The sequence below is a fragment of the Poecilia formosa genome, unplaced genomic scaffold (genome assembly GCF_000485575.1).
Source record: "Poecilia formosa unplaced genomic scaffold, Poecilia_formosa-5.1.2 Scaffold543, whole genome shotgun sequence".
NCBI lineage: Eukaryota > Metazoa > Chordata > Actinopteri > Cyprinodontiformes > Poeciliidae > Poecilia > Poecilia formosa.
The window spans coordinates 141,116-158,691 of record NW_006800482.1 but is presented as its reverse complement, the minus strand read 5'-3'; the positions used below and the strand labels follow the sequence as shown (position 1 = coordinate 158,691).

The 17,576-nt window shown below is 47.1% G+C and overlaps 1 protein-coding gene and 1 long non-coding RNA gene across 2 annotated transcripts in view; one reads left to right on the top strand and one right to left on the bottom strand.

Annotated features, from left to right (window-relative positions):
• Positions 1-5,478: 5,478 nt before the first annotated feature.
• On the bottom strand, positions 5,479-7,087 carry LOC107834185 (uncharacterized). The gene is made up of 3 exons (XR_001659965.1): positions 6,364-7,087; positions 6,015-6,138; positions 5,479-5,644 (listed from the first exon to the last, which is right to left on the bottom strand). It is a non-coding gene; the product is annotated as an uncharacterized LOC107834185 (long non-coding RNA).
• Positions 7,088-8,818: 1,731 nt separating this feature from the next.
• Positions 8,819-17,576, top strand: part of LOC103129405 (leucine-rich repeat and fibronectin type III domain-containing protein 1-like protein) — a 114,189-nt gene continuing 105,431 nt past the window's right edge. The window contains exon 1 of the mRNA XM_016665036.1: positions 8,819-9,139. The gene's annotated coding sequence lies outside the window, so the exon portion shown is untranslated. The remainder of the gene's footprint in view (positions 9,140-17,576) is intronic.

Here is a 17,576-nt window from a genome sequence, read left to right as displayed (position 1 = left end):
CGCTCATGTTGCGTTTAAAGGCGGCTCGGAAAAACAGGTTACAACATGTTAACAACGGATTAAACAGTTTTAACTGCTGATAAAAGTGACAGAGGACACAAATATAGGAAGTGTGGAAGCCTCTACTGTATCAAACTGACAGGAATAACAGAGAGTTGGCCATTCTAAGGTAAAAACAACAAACAGCTTCCTGTCCAGGGGGGCACGGTGGACTCTGTGGGCCCCCCAATGCCCGCCCATGCCGCCGGGCCGCTCATCCTGAAGGAACCTTCACATGGCGGTCGGTCTCTTCCTCTCGGTTCGGGTCGCCGGCCGCCAGTGAAAAGCTGACTCTGTCGTCTGATTGGCTGCAGCCTGGTTTCCTTCAGTGTGCAGAAATCCACCTGTTCAGTTCATCACTTCGTAAATAGCTGCAGCCCCGGCGGGACTGATGCGCTGCTGCAGCTCTATTCACTGTACCAAGCGCTTGTTTGTGTGACGTCTTTATCTGCTGAAGTCATCAGCTCTGATGTCATACGAACTGCTTCCTTCAGGGAAACAGGAAGAGACCAGCAGACGGACAGACACCATGTTCAGCTCGAGGCTCCTGCTTCTCACACATACACTGGTGAACATAGAAGATTCCAAATATTTCAAATAACTACTGGATGAATCCCAGAGAAGCTGGAAACAAAAACCTGGAAACATATTTTACATAGAAATAAAAGTTTGTGTTGAGGGAACGCCTCAGCATCTCCTGATAAACCCAGGAGGATTTTACAGAAACTGAGTTCAGATGCTGCAGCTCAGATGGAACATGGGTCAGAACAGAACCACAGTTCTGCTCTCACTGGACCGAACTGTCCAGTCAGCAACAGAACCTGGTCTGAACTACGGTGTTCCACAAGGCTCAACATTAAACCCTTCTCTTCTTAATATTGTTGGATGGTGATCTGATGACGCACAGCTGGACAGAACCAGAACCAGCAGAACCAGGTCTGGGTTACATTTGGACCAGTCATCAGATTTGCCTGCAGCTGAAATCTGGACCCTCGTTTCATTTTGTAAGGTTGGAACGAAGCAGAGAAGCTGAACATGTGGATTGGACCGACGGTTCCACCGAACCTCATGGATTCTCTGTGCTAACCAATGACGTGCGGTCAGGGGAGGCATCATCATGGAAAAATAATAATAAAACCATTTATATTGCTATTTTCACCCTGTGGTTTGTACTATAAAGTACCTATTTTTTTACTTGGCTTAACCAATTCTGATAATTTTTCTTCAAAATCGCTGGATTTTCGCATTTTCCCATTCAAATGCTCAGAAGCGAAGCCGGTGAGGCAGCAGGAAGCTGAGCCTCACCTGGACTGATCAACCTCTCGCTACCTGCTGTGTGCCGTTCTATGAGAGCAGCTCCTCCTGTCTGTACGCCGGCAATGAAATGGCTAAGAAACATTTAATATATGGACTGATTTTCCATAATTTAGCTTATGTATATAATGTACAGTGTCTTTGGTCACCAGCTGTGTGTGTATCGTGTTTTGTGTGAGGAGGATCGATCAGAAACGGCAGAAAACAGACTCCATGTGAGGCAGGCAGTTCTCTTGGCTCATCACAGGGGGCGCTCATGATCCCAGATATGGTGACTGTACAACTGCAGAGTAAGACACAGTGAGCTAGCCATGGAGCTAGCCACACAGTAAATAAGTAAAGTACAGCGATATATTTGTTTTCTCCTCTCTTCCGACGTCAACATTAAAGACTACATTTCTACATTTAAACAGTTTTCTAAAGTGGATTTTCAGTTGAAGCAGGAGAAAATAACTAAAGGAAGACCAACACCGGAGCTGAAGGTTTTGCTTCGAGAGTTTGATGATTCTCAAACGGAGTAGAAAAGACATGAGGATAGACTTGGCTTTGGATGAACGGAGATTTTATGCAGAATTAGCGGCGCATGGATTTCATTGATACATAAAGGTAAGACAGCAATAAGATGTTTTTGTGGGCTACAGTTTATGTCTAAGTATTTCAGTAAAGTAGAGGCGGAGCTAATCTGCCTAAAACGTACAACAACAGACTGGATGTTCTGTTCTGTGTGCAAATTTCTTGAATGTTTTTTGGTGTTAAATCCTAAAACATGAAGTGGCATTGTTGTCAGTTGCTATGGCAACGAGTCTGCATAGCGTGGAGAATACCTGTTTCCCTTCGCTGTGGATCATGGCACGAAATTAATACCTACATTTCTAAGTTTCACTGAGTTAACGCGGCTATGGATGACATGTAAAATATGAGTCTTTTTACCCCCCAGTGTTGTTTGCCTGCGCGAAATTTCCGTAGGTCCAATAAGATGGATGGTGTCCAAGTTGTAAATCGGTGTTCTAACACAAACGGACCTCACTGCCTGGTTTTACTGCGGCTCGGCGTGTCGCTCCGCTGCTTTGTCCCAGCGATAAGGAGACATTTTCCTCCAGAAGACAGAGATGCTGTCAGTGGGTGGTGGAACATCAGGCTGGACCAGATTGGCCCGCGGCCCCCGTGTCAACATGGCGGCCATGATGGACGAGGGGCGAGAGGAGAGGAGCTAAGAGGGAACTAATAGGTGATCCTCCCGTCGCCAGCACAGGTTTAACTGAACACACATTCACACACACACACACACACACACACACACACACCTTGGCTTCAGGAGCAGTTCCTCTCAGCAGGGAGCCCACTGAGCCGTTAGCGGTTAGCCGGTTCACCGCGGTTAGCCGGTTCACCGCGGTTCGTGTCTGTTGGTGGATTGTTGGAGACGAGCTCAGCTTTTATTCCCCAGAAGTTAAAAGGTTACTAACATCTGCGCAGCGAGATGTGTGTGTGTGTGTGTGTGTGTGTGTAGCAAAGATAGAGAAACGTCCCACAGAGCGCCACTCTCAGATAAACGACCCCTGACCCTTCACAGGCTCCTCTCAGCAGCTGTAACGTGACCTCACTTCCTGTCAGGCTTCTGTAGTTTATTGGGATTTTAAATCTGTGCATCGCGGTTCTGTTCTCTGCTTCTGTGGTTCTTCTCACGTTAAGTGGTTTGGGTTGAATCCAGCAGGTTCTGGTCTGAAGGTCCAGGTTGATCCATGATCCTTAATTCCTAATTTAGTTGCTCATCTCTCTGCTGACAATGAAAAACCGTGGATTCCGTTGAAAATGTAAACCAACAGCAGTTTTATTTAGCAGCTTCTGCTTCAGCTCCCGCCATGGAGAGCAGAAGATGATCCATGCCAGGCAAAGAAAAGGTTTTCCTGAAGGCCTGAGACCGTCATCAGGCAGGGAGGAGAATTCACCACCTTGAGCAGAACAAAGGCTTCTAATGACCAACACAGGTAGTCGATGGCTGTACATCAAAACGTGCTTTCTAGACTACGGTCGTCCAGCATAAACGGCACACAACAAACAAGCGGGAGGTAATCAACAAACTGAAAACAGCTGATGGTAATCAGGGGAAAATCTGATGAAAACAAAAAGTAAACAGGAAAAACTAGCTGATCGTAAACGGATCACGACAGAGACGTCTGCTGGGTTCCTTCAGACTGGTTTGGTTTCATCTTGTCTCAGCATTCTGCTGTTGTTGGCTCTGAGGTGTCGGCCATGTTGAAGGTTCAGCTGCCGAGTCTGGACTGGATCCCTTCATCCCAGCTGCCAGAACCGGCCTTTTGTTTCCAGTCTGCCTCTTGTTTCTGGGTGATGTGAGCCGACAGCTTCAGCAGAGCGTGATGCTGTGATACGTTCGTCTTCCTCAGAGCTCTTTGAATTTCAGAGCGAGTGATGAAATCCTGACTCAACGCGGTTCCAGCAGCTTTGCTAACTACGTCTATGAAGAGAAAATAAAGTTTGCTGACTCTGCTGGGCAGAACCGCTTTCAAAGACAGAATCCTCTGGAGCTCAGATCTGACTTTTCCTCCATTGGAAAACAAACAAAGGCTCCACTGGCAGATCTGCATCAGACATTTAATCCCTTTATTGTTTAATGTTAATTAAAGAACCAGAAATATCAATTATTGGCCAAACACAAGGAGTAATCAACTGTACAACAATAGGAAACAGTTCAGAAGAACCAGCCGCAGCAGGTTCTTCTGTTGCTCTGTGTATGTGTGTGTGCGTGTGTGTGTGTCCAGCTGAGATTTGAATAAATAATAAATAAATAAATAAATAAATAAAAAAATAAATAAAAACCCTCCATGAAGTCGTCACAGCAGCAACGAACTCCAAGGTTCTTCTGTTGCTCTAACCTTTAAGGTTGCAGCAGGTTTTCCATGAATTCCTGTGGACTGCGGTGGGTCCAGAGTTGGACGGAGGGTCAGTTAAACCACAGCAGAGAAGAAAATTGTTATCCGGTCAGTGAAGTCCAGTTCTGCTGACCCAGAGCCAGAAGCTTCTTTCCTGCTACCTGGCTGACACACACTGGAGATGCAACCAGAAAGATCAAACATCTTCATCTGCTGCAGGTCCAAAAGGTTCTGCTGACCAACCCCAGCAGCAGACGTCCTTCATAGCTTCACTGCTCCTATCAGAGTCTGGGGTAAAGCAGTAGCTGTTGACCTTTGACCTCCAGCCGTAGGAACAACCCAGATTTCCCCTGAATAGAAGTTGATGCTTAAAACCGAGGACTGTTTCAGAACCGGCACAGCAAATCCAGGAGGCCCAGATGAACTCTGAGATTTGATTTCAACACTTTTAAAGTGTCTATATGGGTCCACAGCAGAAAGTGTTAATTTAACTCTTTTTGGAGAGTTAATACTTTAACTCTTATAAAGTGTCAAATATCAAATCTGCTGGAGTTAATTTAACACTTACTGACACTAATTCAGTGTTAGATCTTATTAACTCTCTCAGAGTACTTCTTTAACTTCTTAAGAGTTATTTGTAATTAATATTAAATAGGTACTTTGTTGTGTTGAACTTTTAAAAATTATTTGGAAAATAAACATTTAATAAAGAGGCAATGATTTTCTCAAATGCATTTATTTCAAAATGTGCACCATAATTACAAAACATATTACAACGTGGAATAATGTGCATGTTTCACATGTCGCTTTTATTCACATATTGCTTATTAAAAGGTCTAATATATCAGCTGTGCAATACAAAATGCAGTATGCTTCATACATTTTTCTTCAATACAATATGCATGAAATTGTTCAAAGTACAAGGTGGAGAAAGTAAAGCCTGTATCAATGCCTGCAGTTCATGTAATATGATGGAGTACATTTTGTTTTAACAGGTAGATTGACAGATATTACAGTACATAACAGACCAACCTGATATTCAGATCCATCGTTTCTTATCCAGTTTCTGTTTCTATTGATAAGAGAAAGTTCCTCCCTGCACTCCACCAGAGAGATGTCCATCACTAACAGACTGTCTTCAGGTTGTTGGGCTGTTCGTCTCTGAGTACGACAAACAGTGTCGGTCTCTGGATCATAACAAACAAAAACCAGAACAATGAGGAACGGACCGAAGGAATACATTTTTACTACAACTCTAACAACAAGCCTCCATTACAGAAATGTGGAGTTTCAGAGATATTAACACTTTTATAATCATTTTTGGAGCTTGAATCTTCGAAGAATCCATGGAGGGATCAGGAGGGGGAGGTTAGGCTGGAGATTCATCCTCAACCAAACTGGTTCTAATATATACAAAAAGGCAATAAAAGGATTAAAACAAGCTGCAAAACGTATATAAGAACAGCAGGAATAATGCTCTCAACGTGAAAAACCCTTTTACATTTGTTCAAAGGAAAAAAATCGATCAGAAAGGTTGATAAATCTGACCAATATGCATGTAAACGTTCAACATCATGAAAAAACATACTCCAGATTATTACGGATCTGTTCAAGTTAGCCAATAATTTGATTAAATCTTCACCGACTCGATATTTTTCCAACAAATTCGGCATGCTAAGCTAAATATGCTAACTAACACCGAGCCGTCTGTCATACAGGCTGAGCTCAACTCAAAATAATAGTTATAAACCATCTCAGAAAAAAATGACTTACCAAGCGCAGTGAATAACTCAGACATGGAGAGTAAAAGTCCTGAAATGACTTGGCTTCTGTCGCTCCGGTGGGAATCTGTGATTCTGGGCGGAGGCAGTGAATGAACTCCTTCAGTTTAGAGCCGCTGGTGGAGTTCAGAGTTCAGAGGTCAAGAGTTACTGATTCCATTTTAACACCTCTAGATTTGACAGGAAACACTTTAACACTGGATTTTCACTACTAATAATATACACCCCAGACTTACAGAAACAGAAAGTGACTCTATTAGAGTAAAATTAACTCTGTTTTTGCACAAAGTCTACCAACACCAAAGCATTTAACACTTTTGAATTTGCTGTGTGGTACCAACCTGATGCAGTCCAGACCCAAACCTTCTGGCCCGGTTCCGTTCATGACAGCAGGGCTTCATGGCTGCTGGCTCCAGTCCAGAACCATCAGAACCGCCTCAGAGGAAGCTTTAGGTTCTGCTTTGTTGAAGCAACAGAAGGAAGTTGAAGAGCGCCGGCACCGAAAGAGGCCAGGGATCCTTCAGGTTCTGACCGGGTTCTGACTGGACTGAAAACCTGAGAGCGTTTTGATTATCTCTCCACTCAGCGACTCGGCGCCCTGCGCTCTGCATGCATATTCCTTCTTCTTTTCCATAATTCATGAGTTGCTTAAATTACATCCAGATTTCCATGCATCCGGCTCTTGAATGAAGCAGCTCTTAAACTTTGAAGCTCAGAGCGAATCGGATCCTGGTGGTTCTGGTGGCCTGGCATGGCCACCGTGTTCATCTTGCTGCTTTCTGCAGAGCATTTATTATATCAGCTATCATTAATCATGATAGATTTATGATCATAATAATGTTCATTTCTTGTTGTAACTGAAAATGAATGTTTAAAATCCCCCAAACTGTTGGAAATGTTAGTTTTACTATTTTCCCAACTGTGCAATGAGTGAATCAATGAATATGATGAATAAGTGATTAATGGCGTCACTGTGAGCATCTAGTGATGCTAAGATCCTGTGACTGTCGTCCTAAAGAAGCAGCTCAGTGATTCGGAGGAATCATGTCTGGCTGGGAGGCACCGGGGGGCGCGGGGCAGCAGGGGGCAGTGGAGGGCAGGGGGGGGGCAGCAGGGGGCAGTGGAAGGCAGGGGGGGCAGCAGGGGGCAGTGGAGGGCAGAGGGGGGCAGTGAGGGGCAGCAGGGGGCAGTGGAGGGCAGCAGGGGGCAGTGGAGGGCAGAGGGGGGCAGTGGGCAGCGGGGGGAGGGACTGGAGGACAGAGGGGGCACATGATGCCCCCCACTGCCCCCTGCACTCTAGCGCCCCTCTGTGGTTCCCAGTTCCCCTCCCAGTTTTACACCTTGTAGGGTCAGCTGTGTAAACAGGAAGTGACATTAAGCCCCGCCTCCGTCAGAACCAGAACCAGGTGGTTCTGCTGCGACCTGGACTGGCCTGGCTGTGAGTGGTTCTGGTCGGTCTCTGAAGCTGCTCTTTGTATTTCTCAGTTTCTCCTTTGTGGTTTGTTATTCTATGTCTCTTGCTTTAACTAGGTCAGCGCTGCTGTTCCTGTTTGGGTTTCATTATTGCTGTTTTCTCTGCTATTTGGGTCGTGCATCACTGCTGGATGTGTTCTGGTTCCTCCTGGTTCTGATCAGCCATCAGTAATCTGAAATCCACTGGTTCTGTCCTTTGTTGGATCTTCCTGTGATGGGCAGGAAAAACCCTTCATGGTTCTTAATTTGCCTTTTTGTCAAAAAATCCCCATCCTGACACTATTTGTGCTGACTGCGCTTTGACCTGGTTCTGACCCAACCTGCTGCTGCCAGGAGTTCTGGAGGCGACTTTGGGTTTTACTGTGAACTGATCTTTAGCTCAATGGATCAGGATAATTCTGGAAGAAAAGCTGTCAAACACCTGAGGCCCCTTCCAGCACCCTGATGGTTAGAATGGCCTAGTCAAAGTCCAGATGTTATGCTCATGGAGGTAGTCTGAGCTTTTAGCAGAGAAGGATGTGAAACATGTTCATTCTGTAGATGCTGACTGCAGACGCCCGCCACACTTTTCAGATGTTCATCATTGCTGACTGCAGATCTGTCCTCATCTCCCGTGGAGGAGCTGATCCCTCCTCCCGGACAGATGGAGCTGGATGGGTGTGTCCTTCCCTCCGCCGCCCGCAGCCGCCTCCATCCGGCGGGAACAGCGCAGGATTCCGGGCTCAGATTCTAACTTTGGATGTCCGTGGAAAAGCCCGCGTGGGAGGAAGGCTGGATGTTCCTGCGTGGATGGTGGAGTGATGGGAGAGTGACGCCGCGGAGCTCGGAGCCGGATCATCCCGGGCTGTGACGGCGCGGCGGCTCCGCCGAGCCGGGGCTGCATCTCTGGCTGCGGGAGAAAGTTGCTGCAGCGAGCTGCATCTGCTGCATTTGCTGCAGCGCGGAGCGGATTAACGGGGACCGGATCCGAAAAGCTGCGGAGCAGAAAACGGAGCGGGGAGCCGGACACCGCCCGAACTGCCCGAACCGGAGGAACAGGAGGAGCCGCTTCCCGTCCCTGTGGAGCGGCGCGCACGGAACCAGGACCGGAATCCTGCGGAGCTCCTGGTCCTGCTTCTGGTTCAGGTTCTGGTTCTGGGTTTGTCTTCACAGCGGGCCGGTGGGTCTGCAGGAGCCTCAGCAGGGAGACGCGGAGAGCGGCTCGGCTCAAGGACACTGTCCGGGATTCAGCTGCGGGAGCCCGGCTCCACCGCCGTGGATCTGTCCCCGGGGACTCGGTGAGGCGGCGTTTCCACGCGTGGAGCGGCTCTGAGGAGGAGGGGAGGGGGGGCTAACTGGGAAGAGCTGTTTGGAATTTTCCACGCATTCTTTTGTCCGTGGATCAGTGGGAAAGCCTTCCTCTGACCTGAACAGCTGCACCTGATCTCCCGGGTTCCTTTCTTATCAGTGCACGTCACACACGCACGCGCTTCTGCCTTTTCATCCCCAGAACATCAGCCGAGGAATCTGTCCTCTGTGGACGTGGGGGAGGGGGGGGGGAGTTGGAAAAGCTGCTGATCTGCGGGGGCGCCGGCTTGTCATTCAGCTCCCATCAGTTCATCCAGGAGGAAGAGGAGGAGGAAGAGGAGCTGGACATCCATGACGGTGAGGCTGTTATTAATGCATTGTGTGTGTGTGTGTGTGTGTGTGTGTGTGTGTGTGTTTTATTTTGGTTCCCAGGAAATGAATCATTGTAATCTGATGAGGCTGAGGAGCCTTCACCCGCTCAGGACTGGGCTGCTCGGTCTGCGCATGCGCAGCTTCTCTGGGTCCAAATGGTTCTGGTCAGATCCGCAGCGGTTCGGCTGACTGACATCTCTTCACTGGTTCTGTGTTCTGATTGGTTGTAGTGGAGGTGTAGTAGTCATGAGGGAATGTGTCCGCAGTGCGTGTGCGCGTGCACGCAGCCGTCCGTTCGCGCGCAGCAGCAGGAGGAAGAGGAGGAGATGATGAAGAGCACAATGAAAGCTTTCATCCCGTGTTAAAAATAAAAATCACAAACAGATTAAAAATGTTCAGGTTAAATTTAAAAATGTTCAGAAAAGGCAAAACAAAAACAAACATCGTTAGAGGACCGACCGGATGCTACGTCACTGCAGGCCGCTGCCCGCCAGCTGCACACCGACCATCTGATCCGGATTCAGGTTCAGACTCTGCCGGTCACAGAGGAAGAAGCTCTGGTTAGTCAGCCGACAGATTCATAACTATCTACAATAAAGATGAAATTTCTTGTTTTCTTGATTTTTGCAGCTTCTAGAAAACAATTTCTAAATAAATCCAGAAGCAAACAGGAAGAAATGACAGAAAATTCTCCTTTCAAAGGGATCAGATTCTAGATTAGGACTTTCAGTTGTTAACATGACAGACTGTGCATTTCTCTCTCCCTCCTCCTGCTCCCTACACACACACACACACACAGAAATCCCCTCAGACACACACTGCCTCATCAGCTCTAATCTCAGAAACCCATCTGGGAGGATATTTCTCCTCGGTAATAAATGTCCTGCTTCCACTGCTGGTTCTGTTCGGCACCACAGGACAGAAGCTTTACAGCTTCATTACATCTGGATGAAACGCAGACCTGCTTCGGACATGAACGACGTGAATAGCTGAACTTCCATCACAGCAACAATGAATTTAAAAACATTTTCATGAATATTTCTCCTCCAAGTTTCTCCTGATCTGCAGATCTTGTGTTTGTAGCTCTATGATTCTCCAGAAGCAGAAAGTTTCTGTTCACCAGGCTGATGGAGTCGGTGCTTCAGGCAGAATCAGCTCTGCTTCCATGTTGAGCTCAGGTGTGTGTGTGTGTGCGTTTGTTTGTAATACCTTGTGGGGACGATTTTCCTGACATATACTACGTTGTGGGGACCGGAGCCTGGTCCCCACAAGGGGAAACCCTGTTTTTGGGTCAGGGGTCAGAGTTAGGGCTAAGGTATGAATTGAGTTTTGGTTAGGGTTAGGAAAAGGGTAAAGGTCAGGTTTAGGCTGTAGAAATGAATGGAAGTCAATGGAAAGTCCCCACAAAGTTAGCAAAACAAACATGTGTGTGTGTGACTGCAGGTTGGTGGATCTGGTTCTGATCGTGTAGAAAGTCAGTTGGAAACTGAGCTTCCTGTCTCTAAGAAGAATTAATCTGATGTTTAATCTCCCACATGGAGTTCAACCCCACCCCTCCATCCCTCCTCTCCTCCACCCCTCCACCCCTCCACCCCTCCATCCCTCCTCCCCTCCACCCCTCCTCTCCTCCTCTCCTCCTCTCCTCCACCCCTCCAGTCCATCTGTCCATCCAGGCTCCGCCCCCTGACCCCGCCTGACCTCACTAAGTATGGCTGCTCTCTCTGAGCCGATTCTTTGCTGCATTGTTCTTAGCAAAGATAAATGAGTTCAAACTGTGACCAGAACCAAACCCGGCTGGTAATCGGAACCAAAGTCCAGATTCAGATTCAGAATGATTCATGTGGCCGTTGGTGTTACATCAAGAATAAAGACAAAGGATCAAAGAGCAAACGAACCTACTTGCTGCTGGTTGCTGCAGGAGCCGCGCCCCTTCCTGTCACAAGGGGTGTTGTCTCCAGAACCTGTTGGTTCCGGTTGGACCTGATTGGACCCGGTTCTGATGGAGCTGCAGTGACATAACGGCTTAAAGCGGCAGCAGAAATTCTCTGTTTCACTTCAATAAAAGCTGCTTTAGAATGATGGAGGTCATTCTAGACTCACATTCTAGACCACAGGTGTAAACCGCTGCCACCTGAACAGGCTCTGGAGATCTGGAGGAGGAAATGAAGCCGTTTCATTCCAGTGTTTTGTCCCTGTGGCACATCTAAAACCTGCTGGGCAGCAGAGGACTGGAGTCTGACACCCTGATCTAGATGGACTGTGATTTACCAAAGCAGCTGCTGATCCCGTCGTTCTGCTCTTCCTCCCAGCAAACAGCCACAAGAATCCAGAATAATTTGTGGATTATCCAGTCTTGATGTTCAGCTGAGTGAGTTTCTAAGAGCAGCTGCCTGGTTGTGCAGCCTGTTCTGCCCCAGCCTGTGGCAGCTTCAGGGGCAATAAGGGGCGGGGCGCCCCCCACCCTGGAGAAGCTTCTGCTTCAGTAAAACATGAAATATGTTGGTGCAGCGAGTTTCTCTTTACACAACGGTTGTTCCCAGTGTTCCTTATTGCCATCATGTCCCATCAGTGGGTTGGTCTTCGTCATCATGAGGCTCTCAGGTTGATTTATTATTAGGAAGAGGAGGAGAGGATGAAGAGCATCAGAAACTCGTCTGCTGGAGGATCCCAGGAGACGATGGAGAGAAACTTCACCACAGAGAAACAGAAGTTGTTCAATGGGCTGATCACACACACAGTCGTGTTTTCATCACTTGCAGGGACTTCACATTGACATCCATTAATTTCTACAGCCTAACCCTAACCCTTTACGCTAATCATCACAGACCCAACCACTAACCCCAAAACAGCAATTTCCCTCATGGGGACCAAGAAGGAGCAAGGAGCAATGGTCCCCATAACCCCACATTGTAGACAGAAGTAGGTTCCCTTAAGGATATGAAAACCTGAAACACACACTAACACACACACTAACACACACATCCTATTCTGCAAGATCTGAATGTCATGTTTGCTATAATGAACCTTGTGTGTGTGTGTGTGTGTGTGTGTGTGTGTGTGTGTGTGTGTGTGTGTGTGTGTGTGCTAGTCCGGGTCATTAAACGGTGCCATCAGAGCCAATCTGACAGCAACGATTCCTCCGGAGTTACAGAATGGAGATGTTTAGGAAAGCCCTTCCTCTTCCTCCTCTTCCTCGTCCTGTTGGTCTCCATGGTGACGAGTCGATGTATCAGACCGGCTTCATGGTGGCTTTATTGGACTCTGTTATCCAACCTGAGGGACAGCTGCTGGTCATAATGTTGTGCTCGTTGCATTGAGTTTCCGTCCAGCCATTTATTTCAGATTCTGGACGATTTAAACCTGCTGACTGTTGGATTAAATGTTTCCCACAATGCTTCAGGACAGACAGGCTCTGATGGTGCTGCGTTCAAATGCAGCTCCGATATTCTGGTGATTATCAGGCATCGACAGACAGGCCTAGATAATGGGCGTGGCCTTGGCGGTGGGCGTGGCCTTGGCAGCGGGTGTGGCCTTGGTGGTGGGCGTGGCCTTGGTACTGGTCAGTTTATTTACGGTTCAGTGAGGGAGTGAATACTTTCGTCATGACTTTATCAACCTGTTTGATAAAAACATTCTTTATTTTTATTGCAGTTATTTTGGTATAAATGTCTGAACTATTTCAGTTACCAGACAAGGAACCATTTAACGGTGCTAAACTCTGAACTCTTGACCTGCTCTGGACTCTTTGCTCTGGACTCTTTGCTCTGGACTCTTTCTGTTTTCTGTGTTTGTGCAGCAAATGGAGCACAGAGGGAGCCGTCAGCTGCTGACGCTGCCTCCAAACGCCTTCGGAGCAGTTTAGTGCCGTCCTTTTAGCTAAGATTGAACGCTCATGTAAGCTTTCATTACGCTGCATGATTCTCTGCTGAGTCTCCATCTGCTCGTCCTCCATCACAGAACCAAAGATTTCCTCCAAATCTGACCAGATGATCAATTCCTGGAGACGCTCAGCTGGTGAATCCTGGCTGGAAGGAGCAGAACGAAGGTTCGCTTCTGGTTCTGGTTCTGGTTCCTTCTGGAGGACTCTTCCAGCCTGAACCTGTGACTCGATGTTTACCCAACCTGATTGGTCCATCAGTGATCCAGCTCATCCATCCAGCGGTTCTGGATCGGTCTTGATGGAGGATCCATCTTCATGATCCATGAAAAGTTGATAAAAACGGGGAAGCAGAACTTCAGGCAAAAGCTCCAAAAGGGAAATAAGACATTGTACCGGAGGTCAGTCTGCAGACACGGAACAGGCTACATTCACTGATGATGATGATGATGATGAAGCAGTGATTTTTGTGTGAAGAGGAAGAGCAGGAGGCCTAGGAAGATTAGAAATGCTCCATTAATCTCCTCAGTTGAAGTCCAGCAGGTTTTCCTCCTGTCCGTTCAGGAAGTGCAGGAACGTGGCTCCGTATTCAGCTGTACTTGTGAGGACCGGTTCCACTGTGTTTCACTTTAATGACTGAAGAATTTTTCTAAACAGAAAATGTTCCATGATGGTTTAAACATCACAGAGCCGTTACAGCGACGGCTGCAGGATGTTCTGTTCCTGTCCACCCACTCGGCCTACTTCGCTCCGCTCGACGGGAGCGCCCTTCCTGCCCTCCTGCTCTGGAACAACAGAGGAGACGTTTTAGAGGCGCTGAAGAGGCTTCATGCTCAGAGAGAATATTGGCACTAACGGCTTTACTTCAGTTGTTTTTCTCCAACCTTTAGTTTTAAACCAACCAATTCTTCTCTCTCGAATCTGATTGGATGAATTTCTGAATGTTTAAGGGAACATTAGTCCAAGCGTCACGTCCGATTGGTCGACTGTTGCTGCAGCCAATCAAAAGGCTCAAAATGTAAATATCAGGATTTATCTGCTCTTCTACCTTGTGAAGACATTCAGTTTATTTACATAGAGCTAGTTCAGTGTTTCCCAGCCCTGGTCCTCAAGGCTCACTCTCCTACATGTTTTAGAGGTTTTCCTGCTTTAATGTGCCTGACTGATCTGAATGCGGTTCAGCAAACGCCTGTTAATCAGTCATTGATTGAAATCAGATGGTCTGAAGCAAGGCAGTGAGCCTTGAGGACCAGGGTTGGGAAACACTGCACTAGTTTACAACTAACGTCTCAAAGCGCTTCGTAAAAAATTGTTTCCATTCATTCACACATCCTGCAGTTTGCTCTGGTAATTATTCAAAGTAGATAAAAAGTTTCTATCTGAGTAAAGCCAGCAGCAATACTCCAGATGTTCTAACGGTAGAGAGTCTGTGTTCAGACGTTTCAGAGAATCCAGCGAAAACTTTCAGACGTTTGTCCTGAACTCTGCAGTCGGCTCAGCTAACAAACCTTTCTGTCTGTGACATCTCAGCGTTTCCACAGCCTCACGGACATTTTCTGTGAAAAGCTTTTAAATCTGCTGCTGATCAAAGGTTCCCTTTAATTGAGGCGGAGATGTTGGCGAGTCAGCAGAAGCCGGTTGCCTGACTGAGAGCTGAGAGGTTTTTAGCTGCAGCAACAGGTTCCTCAGTGCTGGGAAGGTGTGAGATCGATGGCAGCCGTTATTCCTCTGCAGACAATCAGCCATCAGTCAGCAGCCCGGATGTTAGCGCTGCGCTGACGGCTAAAGGTGCCTCCATCACCATCAGGAGGGCGGGGCTAAAGGCGCCTCCATCACCATCAGGAGGGCGGGGCTAAAGGCGCCTCCATCACCATCAGGAGGGCGGGGCTAAAGGCGCCTCCATCAGGAGGGCGGGGCTGCCTCCATCAGGAGGGCGGGGCTAAAGGCGCCTCCATCACCATCAGGAGGGCGGAGCTAAAGGCGCCTCCATCAGGAGGGCGGGGCTAAAGGCGCCTTACTTCCACCTGTGACCAATGCTAGGTCAAGTTCAGTCCGGGGAGATTTCATTGGCAGATGATAATGTTTGCAGGTTTTGTTCAATATGCCTCCTTAAAATGCCGGCTGTGATGCCGGAACCACAGCCTGTTCCTCCGGAGCCGCTGCCTGCTGGCGGCTCAGGTGAGCGGCGGGAAGAGCTGTAGGTGGGTTTATACAGGTGGGGATGGCTGGAGCTGATGCTAAGTGTAGCTTTACAGAGAAAACGTAAATTAAAGGTACGTCCATCCCGGTGAGGACACATGGAGGTGGATGTCTCTGTGACGGAGGAATCAAATCGTGATGCCAACATGAAAAACAAAAACTATGAATATCTGGGTAAGTGACAGTTCATCTACAAACTGACTGAAGATGAACAACACGAGCTAAAGACTGAAGACATTTCATTAGAAGGGTCTTTGTGAGCCTCCTGCTTTATTATTAAGTTCAATATCATTTCAGGTCTTTATTACTTTTGTCCAGTGATCTGTTATTGATTCATGTTGATTTTCTAAACTACAGAAAATTGTTAGGAATTCACAAATATGAAAAATTGGGCTGATGTTGATATTGTTAAGGAGGACCACGGGACAAAACCCACCCCAGTAGGGTTGGGGTAACCCTAGAACAGCGGGCCGGTTTCGCGCTCTGACACCAACGCTGATGAACTTTACACGTCAGAGTCACCAAGAACAAACGGCTGCATGCAGAGATCCGCTAACGAGGAAAATCACAGCAACACCTTCAACTCAGCTTGGCTGAGCTAGCATGGGACACGATGGAGGCACATGAACAGAAGCACCACAATATTAATATGGCAGTATTTACCCATTTTTTATTTCATACACTTTTTTATTCGATTACTTGATTAATTGTCAGAATAATCAATATATTAATCATTGACAGCAGCTCTGCTTTTATCAACTAGACTAAATAAATTTTGTCGTGAAAAGTGTCATTTCTCAAAAATGTTTTTGATCCACACTGTGTGTGTAAAAACTCAATCATCAGAAGCAGCAGGCTGCTGCATGAAGAACTAACCTGCATTAATCCGATGTAATCCCAGCCGGTCGGGAATCTGAGTCAGGCTGAAACACAATGGAGCAGCAAGAACGACAATCCGGCTGAAGCCTTTAATAATTCAATTTTCAGCAGCAGAGATTAGTGCCATTACATTACAGCAACACCAAACCTGCAGCTCTGCCTCCTGGTCTCTGCTCCCTCTCATCCTTTGCTCCTTGACCTTTGCTCTGCTGCAGGAGCCCGGCGCTCCTCCAGCAGAGCCAGTGAGGCGTGTTGTTGTTAGTCCTGCCAGACGGAGCCAGATGGGCGACAGAGATTGATAGTTTTGAGCAGAGCAGTTCCATGTTGAGCTGCCGGATGTGGGATGTGTTTCTGGAGCGAACGCCTCCACCAGGACGGAGCGGGAAGTGAGCATCCGGGATGAAATCTGATGAGTCACAACATTGTTTCTGGTTTTCTCCCATCAATCAGGTCCCACTTTAAATTATATGTAACATTAAGTTTAATTAATTATGTGGATTTTAATGTGATAACATTTGTTTTGAGTGGAACCTTTGTTTTTGCGTGTTTCTGATACGCCTGCAAATCTGACGCACAGCTACATCTGCTAACTTTAGCAACTAGCGGCTTCGCGGTTTGATGCTGGAAAAGACTGTTGTGCTAAAAGCAGTTAGCCTGTCAGTGAAGCTATGCTAGGATAAAATAGCATCTCGATGCTAATCATGTAGCAGCTAACGCTAACGTCAGAACCACAGTAAGAAGCTCCATGAATGATGGGAGGTTTTCTGCCTCCAGATGTTTCCAGGCCTTCAGCATCTGATGTCATCATCATCCATGAGAAAATATTTCACAGAAATGTTGAAATCTGATTTTCTCTTTTTACATAAAAGCTCAAAGAAAACATCATTTTTAGTCTGGATGAAGCTTTTCAGTTAAATGTGGATTGGGTGAAGTCGGAACGTTTTCTCTGTTAGCTTGTTCCAGGATACATGACGACAATTTTACTGAACATTTGTCTATAGATCTATATTTAATAGAGCTGCAAAATATTTAGCAGCAACATGTTTCATTCATGAAGAACTGAGCAGAAACGTCCGACTGTCTTCAGCTTCATTAGATCACTGATGGGAATCTGCATGAAATATGATCCTGGATCATCTGGACCCAGAGGGACGAGGGGGACACAGGGGGACACAGGGGGACATGCTGTCCTTCACTGCAGCTGCAGACTGTCTCTTAGAGGACGTTTCTCCAGCTGGTTGAAAACCTGCAGCAGCTGGAAAACAGAAAAGTTTCCACAGCAACTCAGACGGCTGGACATTGGAGTTTAATGGCAGTGAGTTAGTGAACCCCAGTGTGTGTGTGTGTCTGTGTGTGCGTGTGTGTGTGCGTGTGTGTGTGTGCGTGTGTGTGCGTGTGTCTGTGTGTGCGTGTGTGTGTGTGCGTGTGTGTGTGTGCGTGTGTCTGTGTGTGCGTGTGTGTGTGTGC